The sequence below is a fragment of the Fringilla coelebs genome (genome assembly GCF_963513975.1).
Source record: "Fringilla coelebs genome assembly, chromosome: 35".
Classification (NCBI taxonomy): Eukaryota; Metazoa; Chordata; class Aves; order Passeriformes; family Fringillidae; genus Fringilla; species Fringilla coelebs.
Genome location: NC_140061.1, coordinates 871,891 through 878,088, shown reverse-complemented (window position 1 = coordinate 878,088; position 6,198 = coordinate 871,891). Strand labels below are relative to the sequence as shown.

General features: G+C 45.9%; 1 long non-coding RNA gene across 1 annotated transcript; it reads left to right on the top strand.

Moving 5' to 3' along the window:
* The first annotated feature begins 342 nt into the window (after positions 1-342).
* Positions 343-1,464, top strand: LOC311164692. Its single transcript, XR_014616878.1, has 2 exons — positions 343-456; positions 983-1,464. It is a non-coding gene; the product is annotated as an uncharacterized lncRNA (long non-coding RNA).
* The last annotated feature ends 4,734 nt before the right edge of the window (positions 1,465-6,198 follow it).

Sequence of the window (6,198 nt, the reverse complement as noted above, 5' to 3'; positions counted from 1 at the left end):
TGGGAGGGGACTGGTTTATACTGGGAAGAAAAACCCCGGCGGTTTTGGGTGAAAAAACGACGATTTTAGGGTAAAAAATGTCGATTTTAGGGCGGGAAATGGCGAACTTGGGGCACAAATGGTTTGTACTGGTTTATACTGGTTTGTACTGGGAGGGAACTGGGATGAACTCGGAGGAGCTGGAAAGAAAAAACCCGGTGGTTTTGGGTCTAAAAAAGGCGATTTTAGGGCTAAAACTGGTTTGTACTGGTTTATACTGGTTCATACTGGTTCATACTGGTTCATACTGGTTTATACTGGTTCATACTGGTTTATACTGGTTTATACTGGTTTGTACTGGTGCAGGGTGACGTCATCGACCGCATCGAGCGCCACGTGCAGGACTCGGGGGCGCGGCTGGAAAAGGGGCGGGGCCACCTGGAGGGGGCGGGGCGACGGCAGAAGGCGGCCAGACGGGTAACTGGGATGTACTGGTTTATACTGGTTTATACTGGTTTATACTGGTTTGGACTGGTTTATACTGGTTTGGACTGGTTTGGGTCACTGGGGGTACTGGGAGGGACTGGGAGGGGTTAAAGGAGCACTGGGATGAACTGGGAGGGGAACTGGTCCTTACTGGTTTATACTGGTTTATACTGGGAGCCAAACTGGGAGCAGGCCTCAACTCCAGGACCAGGCCCAGCCTGCTCCAAACTGGTTTAAACTGGTTTAAACTGGTTCAAACCGCTCCAAACCGGTTCATACTGGTTGATTTTGCCCCAAACTGGTCCTTACTGGTTTATACTGGTTTATACTGGGAGCCAAACTGGGCCAAACTGGGAGCAGGCCTCAACTCCAGGACCAGGCCCAGCCTGCTCCAAACTGGTTTAAACTGGTTTAAACCGGTTCAAACCGCTCCAGACCGGTTCATACTGGTTCATACTGGTTGATTTTGCCCCGAACTGGTCCTTACTGGTTTATACTGGTTTATACTGGTCCGCAGAAGCGCCTGGCCCTCGCCGCCTGCGCCTCGGTCGCCATCTTGGTCCTGGTCGCCATCGTGGCCGCCTCAGTGGCTTCCGGGTAGCAGCGAGCCCTCCCATTGGCTGCGGCGGCTGCCAATCGACGTAAAGCCCGCCCTCCGCCGCCGGCGATTGGCTGGGGGTGACATCACCGCGCTGGGAGGCGAAGCCCGCCCCGCTCGGTGCTGATTGGGCGGGGCTGGTGTCGGTCAGGGCTTCCGCGGTTCTGATTGGTTGGTGGTGATGTAATGGTTGTTGGGGGAAGATTCCGCCCCTCGGCGGTTCCTATTGGCTGGTGGTGACGTCACCGGCGAATAAAGCACTTTTTAGCCCGAAAATGGCCAAAAAATGCCCAAAAAACCCCAAAATTTGTCTAAAAGGCCTCGATAATTCCCTAAAATCCCTCCAAAAATTCCCCAAAATTCCCTAAAACTTATAAAATAAAAATCCTCCGTAATTTCCCCCAAGAATTCCTAAAAATTCCCCCAAAATCCCCAAAAAGTTCTCAAAAAAATCCCCTGAAAATTCCTAAAAACTAAAAAAAAATCGCCAAAAAAATTTATTTAAAAATCCCCAAAATTCATTTAAATATCCCCAAAAAATTCCAAAAATTCCCCAAAAATCCCCCTGAAAATTCCTAAAAATTCAAAAAAAATCCCCAAAATTCCTTTAAAAATCCCCAAAATTCCCCCAAAATCCCCCAAAATTCCCCCCCCAAAAATCCCCTGAAAATTCCTAAAAATTCCAAAATAATCACCAAAAATTCCTTTAAAAATCCCCCAAAAAATTCCCAAAAATTCCCCAAAAATCCCCCCCCAAAATCCCCTGAAAATTCCTAAAAATTAAAAAAAATCCTCCAAAAAATTCCTTTAAAAATCCCAAAAATTCATTTAAAAATCCCCAAAAATTCATTTAAAAATCCCCAGAAAAATCAAAAAAATTCCCAAAATTTCCATTAAAAATCCCCCAAAATTCCCCCAAAATCCCCAAAAAATCCTCCAAAAAATCCCCTGAAAATTCCTAAAAATTCAAAAAAATCACCAAAAAAATTCCTTTAAAAATCCCCCAAAAAATCCAAAAAATTCCCCCAAATTTCCCCAAAATTAAAAAAAAATCCTCTGAAAATTCCTAAAAATTCAAAAAAAAAATCACCAAAAAAATTCTCCTAAAATCCCCAAAATTCATTTAAATATCCCCAAAAATTCCTTTAAAAATCCCCCAAAATTCCAAAAAATTCCCAAAAATTCCCCCAAAATCCCCTCCAAAAAAATCCCCTGAAAATTCCTAAAAATTTTTTTAAATCGCCAAAAAAATTCCTTTAAAAATCCCCAAAAAATCCAAAAAATTCCCCAAAAATCCCCAATAAAAAACCCCTGAAAATTCCTAAAAATTCAAAAAAATCACCAAAAATTCCTTTTAAAATCCCCCCAAAATCCCCAAAAATTCCTTTAAAAACCCCCAAATTCCCCCAAAATCCCCAATAAAAATCCCCTGAAAATTCCTAAAAATTCCTTTAAAAATCCCCCAAAAAATAAAAAAAAATCCCAAAATTTCCATTAAAAATCCCCCAAAATCCCCAAAAAATCCTCCAAAAAAAATCCCCTGAAAATTCCTAAAAATTCAAAAAAATCACCAAAAAAATTCCTTTAAAAAATCCCCAAAAATTCCAAAAAATCCCCAAAATTCCCCCAAAATCCCCAAATCCCCCAAAGTCCCCAAATCCCCCCAAAAGTCCCCAAAATTCCGGGAATTTCCCGCCAAAATCCGGCCCCGAATCTCCGATTTTTGCCCCCAAATTTCCCCTCTGGGCGGGGCCTGAGGGAAGGGGCGGGGCTTACGGAGAAAGGGGCGTGGTTTACGGGGAATGGGCGTGGCCTGAGGCACATCCTGCCCCGCCCCCTCGGCCCCCCGCGGAGATCCCGGAGGGCCCCGAGATGGTGAGGGGGGAAATTGGGGAGGATTCGGGGAAATTGGGGAAATTTGGGGAAATTTGGGGGGAATTCGGGAAAATTGGGGGAGATTTGGGGAGAATTTGGGGAAATTTGGGGGAAATTTGGGATTTTTGGGGAAAATTGGGGGGGGAAATGGGGAAAATTGGGGGGAATTCAGGAAAATTTGGGGAAATTGGGGGAATTTGTAGTAAATTTGGGGAATTTTGGTGAAAGTTGGGGGAAATTTGGGAAGAATTCGGGGGGATTTGGGGGAAATTTGGGGAATTTTGGGGAAAATTCCGGGAATTTGGGGGAAATTTGGGAGAATTTTGGGATTTTGGGGGAAAATTTAGGGAGAATTCGGGGGGATTTGGGAACATTGGGGGGGATTTGGGGGATTTTGGGGAAATTTGGGGGAATTTTGGGGAAAATTGGGGGAGATTTGAGGAATTTTGGGGAAATTGGGGGGAAATTTGGGAGAATTTGGGGATTTTGGGGGGAAATTTGGGGAGAAATTGGGGGGAATTGGGGGGGATTCGGGAAAATTCCGGGAATTTGGGGAGAATTTGGGAGAATTTTGGGATTTTGGGGGGAAATTTGGGGAGAATTTGGGGGAATTCGGGGGAGATTTGGGGAGAATTGGGGGGATTCGGGAAAATTCCACAAATTTGGGGGGAATTTGGGGAAAATTTGGGGAGAATTCGGGGGAATTCGGGAAAATTAGGAGAGATTTGGGGAGAATTTGGGGGAAATTGGGGAAATTTTAGGGGAAATTTGGGGGAATTTTGGAAAAATTGGGGGAGATTTGGGGAAATTTGGGGGGAAATTGGGGAAGATTTGGGAGAATTTTGGGATTTTGGGGGAAAATTTGGGGGGATTTTGGAAAAATTCGGGGAGATTTGGGGGGAAATTGGGGGGAATTCGGGAAAATTCGGGAAAATTCCGCGAATTTGGGGGAAATTTGGGGGAAATTTGGGATTTTTGGGGAAAATTGGGGAGAAATTTGGGGAAATTGGGGGAATTTGGGGGGAAATTGGGGAGAATTCGGGGGAATTCAGGAAAATTGGGGGAGATTTGGGGGGAATTTGGGGATTTTGGGGGAAAATTTGGGGGGATCTCGGGAAGTTTGGGGGGAAATTTGGGGAGAATTTAGGGGAATTCGGGAAAATTCCACAAATTTGGGGGAAATTTGGGGAGATTTGGGAGGAATTTGGGGAATTTTGGAGAAATTGGGGGAAAATTTGGGAGAATTTGGGGAGAATTCAGGGGGATTTGGGAAAGTTGGGGGAAATTTGGGGATTTGAGGGGAAAATTGGGGGAAATTTGGGAGAATTTTTTTGAATTTTGGGGAAATTGGGGAAATTTTAGGGGGAATTGGGGGAAATTTGGGGAATTTAGGGGAAAATTGGGGGAAATTTGGGAGAATTTTGGGGAATTTTGGGGAAATTGGGGGAAATTTGGGAGAATTTTGGGAATTTTAGGGAAATTGGGGGAAAATTGGGAGAATTTTGGGAATTTTGGGGAATTTTGGGGGAATTTGGGGAAAATTAGGGGAAATTTGGCGGATTTTGGGAGAATTTTGGGAATTTTGGGGAAAATTTGGGGGAATTTTGGGATATTGGGGGAAAATTTGGGGGGATTCGGGAAAAATTTGGGGGCATTTGGGAAAATTGGGGGAAATTTGGGGGGAATTGGGGAGAATTTGGGGAAAGTGGGGGAAATTTAGGAGAATTTGGGGGAAATTTGGCAATTTTAGGGGAATTTGGGGCATCTTGAGGTAAAAAATTGGGATTTTGGGGGGATTTTTGAGGGATTTTGGGGGAAATTGGGGGGTTTAGGTAAAATTTGGGATTTTTGGGGTGAAATTTGGGGAATTTTGGGGTTTTTGGAGGGAATTTTTGGGGTATTTGAGGGAAATCTGGGACGATTTGGGCCATTTTGGGTCATTTTGGGGCCGTTTCTTGGTGGCCCCGCCCCTCCCCCACCCCCCCCCCGTTGTCACCTCCCCTCCCCCCCCTTCCTGTGTCACCCCCAAAATGTCCCCGAGGTGTCCCCGCCCCTCCCCCACCCAGGCCACATCCTCTGCAGGGAGGGGGAGGGGCAGAAAAGTGGCCAGAAATGGGCAAAAATTGCAAAAATGCCCCAAAATGACCCAAAATCCCCTAAAATGTCCCCAAGTGCCCCTGAAATGACCCCAAAATGGACAAAAATGGACAAAAATGACCCCAAAATCCCCTGAAATGGCCCCAAAATGACCCAAAATGGCAAAAATGCCCCAAAATTACCCAAAATCCCCTGAAATGTCCCCAAATGTCCCCAAAATGCCCCAAAAAGGCCCCAAAATCCCCTGAAATGTCCCCAAAATGACTCAAAATTACCCAAATGTCCCCAAAGTGACCCAAATCGTCACTGAATGGCCCCAAAATGTCCCCAAATTGTCCCCAAATCCCCTAAAATGTCCCCAAATCCCCCTGAAATGTCCCCAAATCCCCCCAGGATCCCCTGAATTGTCCCCAAATCCCCAAAATTGTCCCCAACTCCCCCAAGAAATGTCCCCAAATCTCCCTGAAATGTCCCCAAATCCCCTAAAATGTCTCTAAATCCCCCAGAAATGTCCCCAAAATGTCCCCAAATCCCCCCAGAATCCCCTGAATTGTCCCCAAATCCCCCTGAAATGTCCCAAAATGTCCCCAAAATGTCCCCAAAGTGACCCAAATCCCCTAAAATGTCCCCAAATCCCCCTGAAATGTCCCCAAATTGTCCCCAAATGTCCCCAAATCCCCCAGAAATGTCCCCAAATCCCCCAGAAATGTCCCAAAATCCCCCAGAAATGTCCCAAAATGTCCCCAAATCCCCAGAAATCCCCCCCAAATGTCTCCAAAACGTCCCCAAATTGTCCCCACAGGTGCCACTCCTCCTCCTCCTGCTGTGTGTCCCCACTGTCCCCGCGCCCCCCGAGTGTCACCGCGCCCGCGGTGCCACCAAAATGTCCCCAAAATTGTCCCCAAAGTGACCCAAATCGTCACTTAATGTCCCCAAAATGTCCCCAAATGTCCCCAAATCCCTCTGAAATGTCCCTAAATCCCCAGAAATGTCCCCAAAATGTCCCCAAATGTCCCCAAATACCCCAGAAATGTCCCCAAATGTCCCCAAATACCCCAGAAATGTCCCCAAAATGTCCCCAAATCCCCTAAAATGTCCCCAAATCCCCGCAGAATACCCTGAATTGTCCCCCAAATGTCCCCAAATGTCCCCAAATCCCCTGA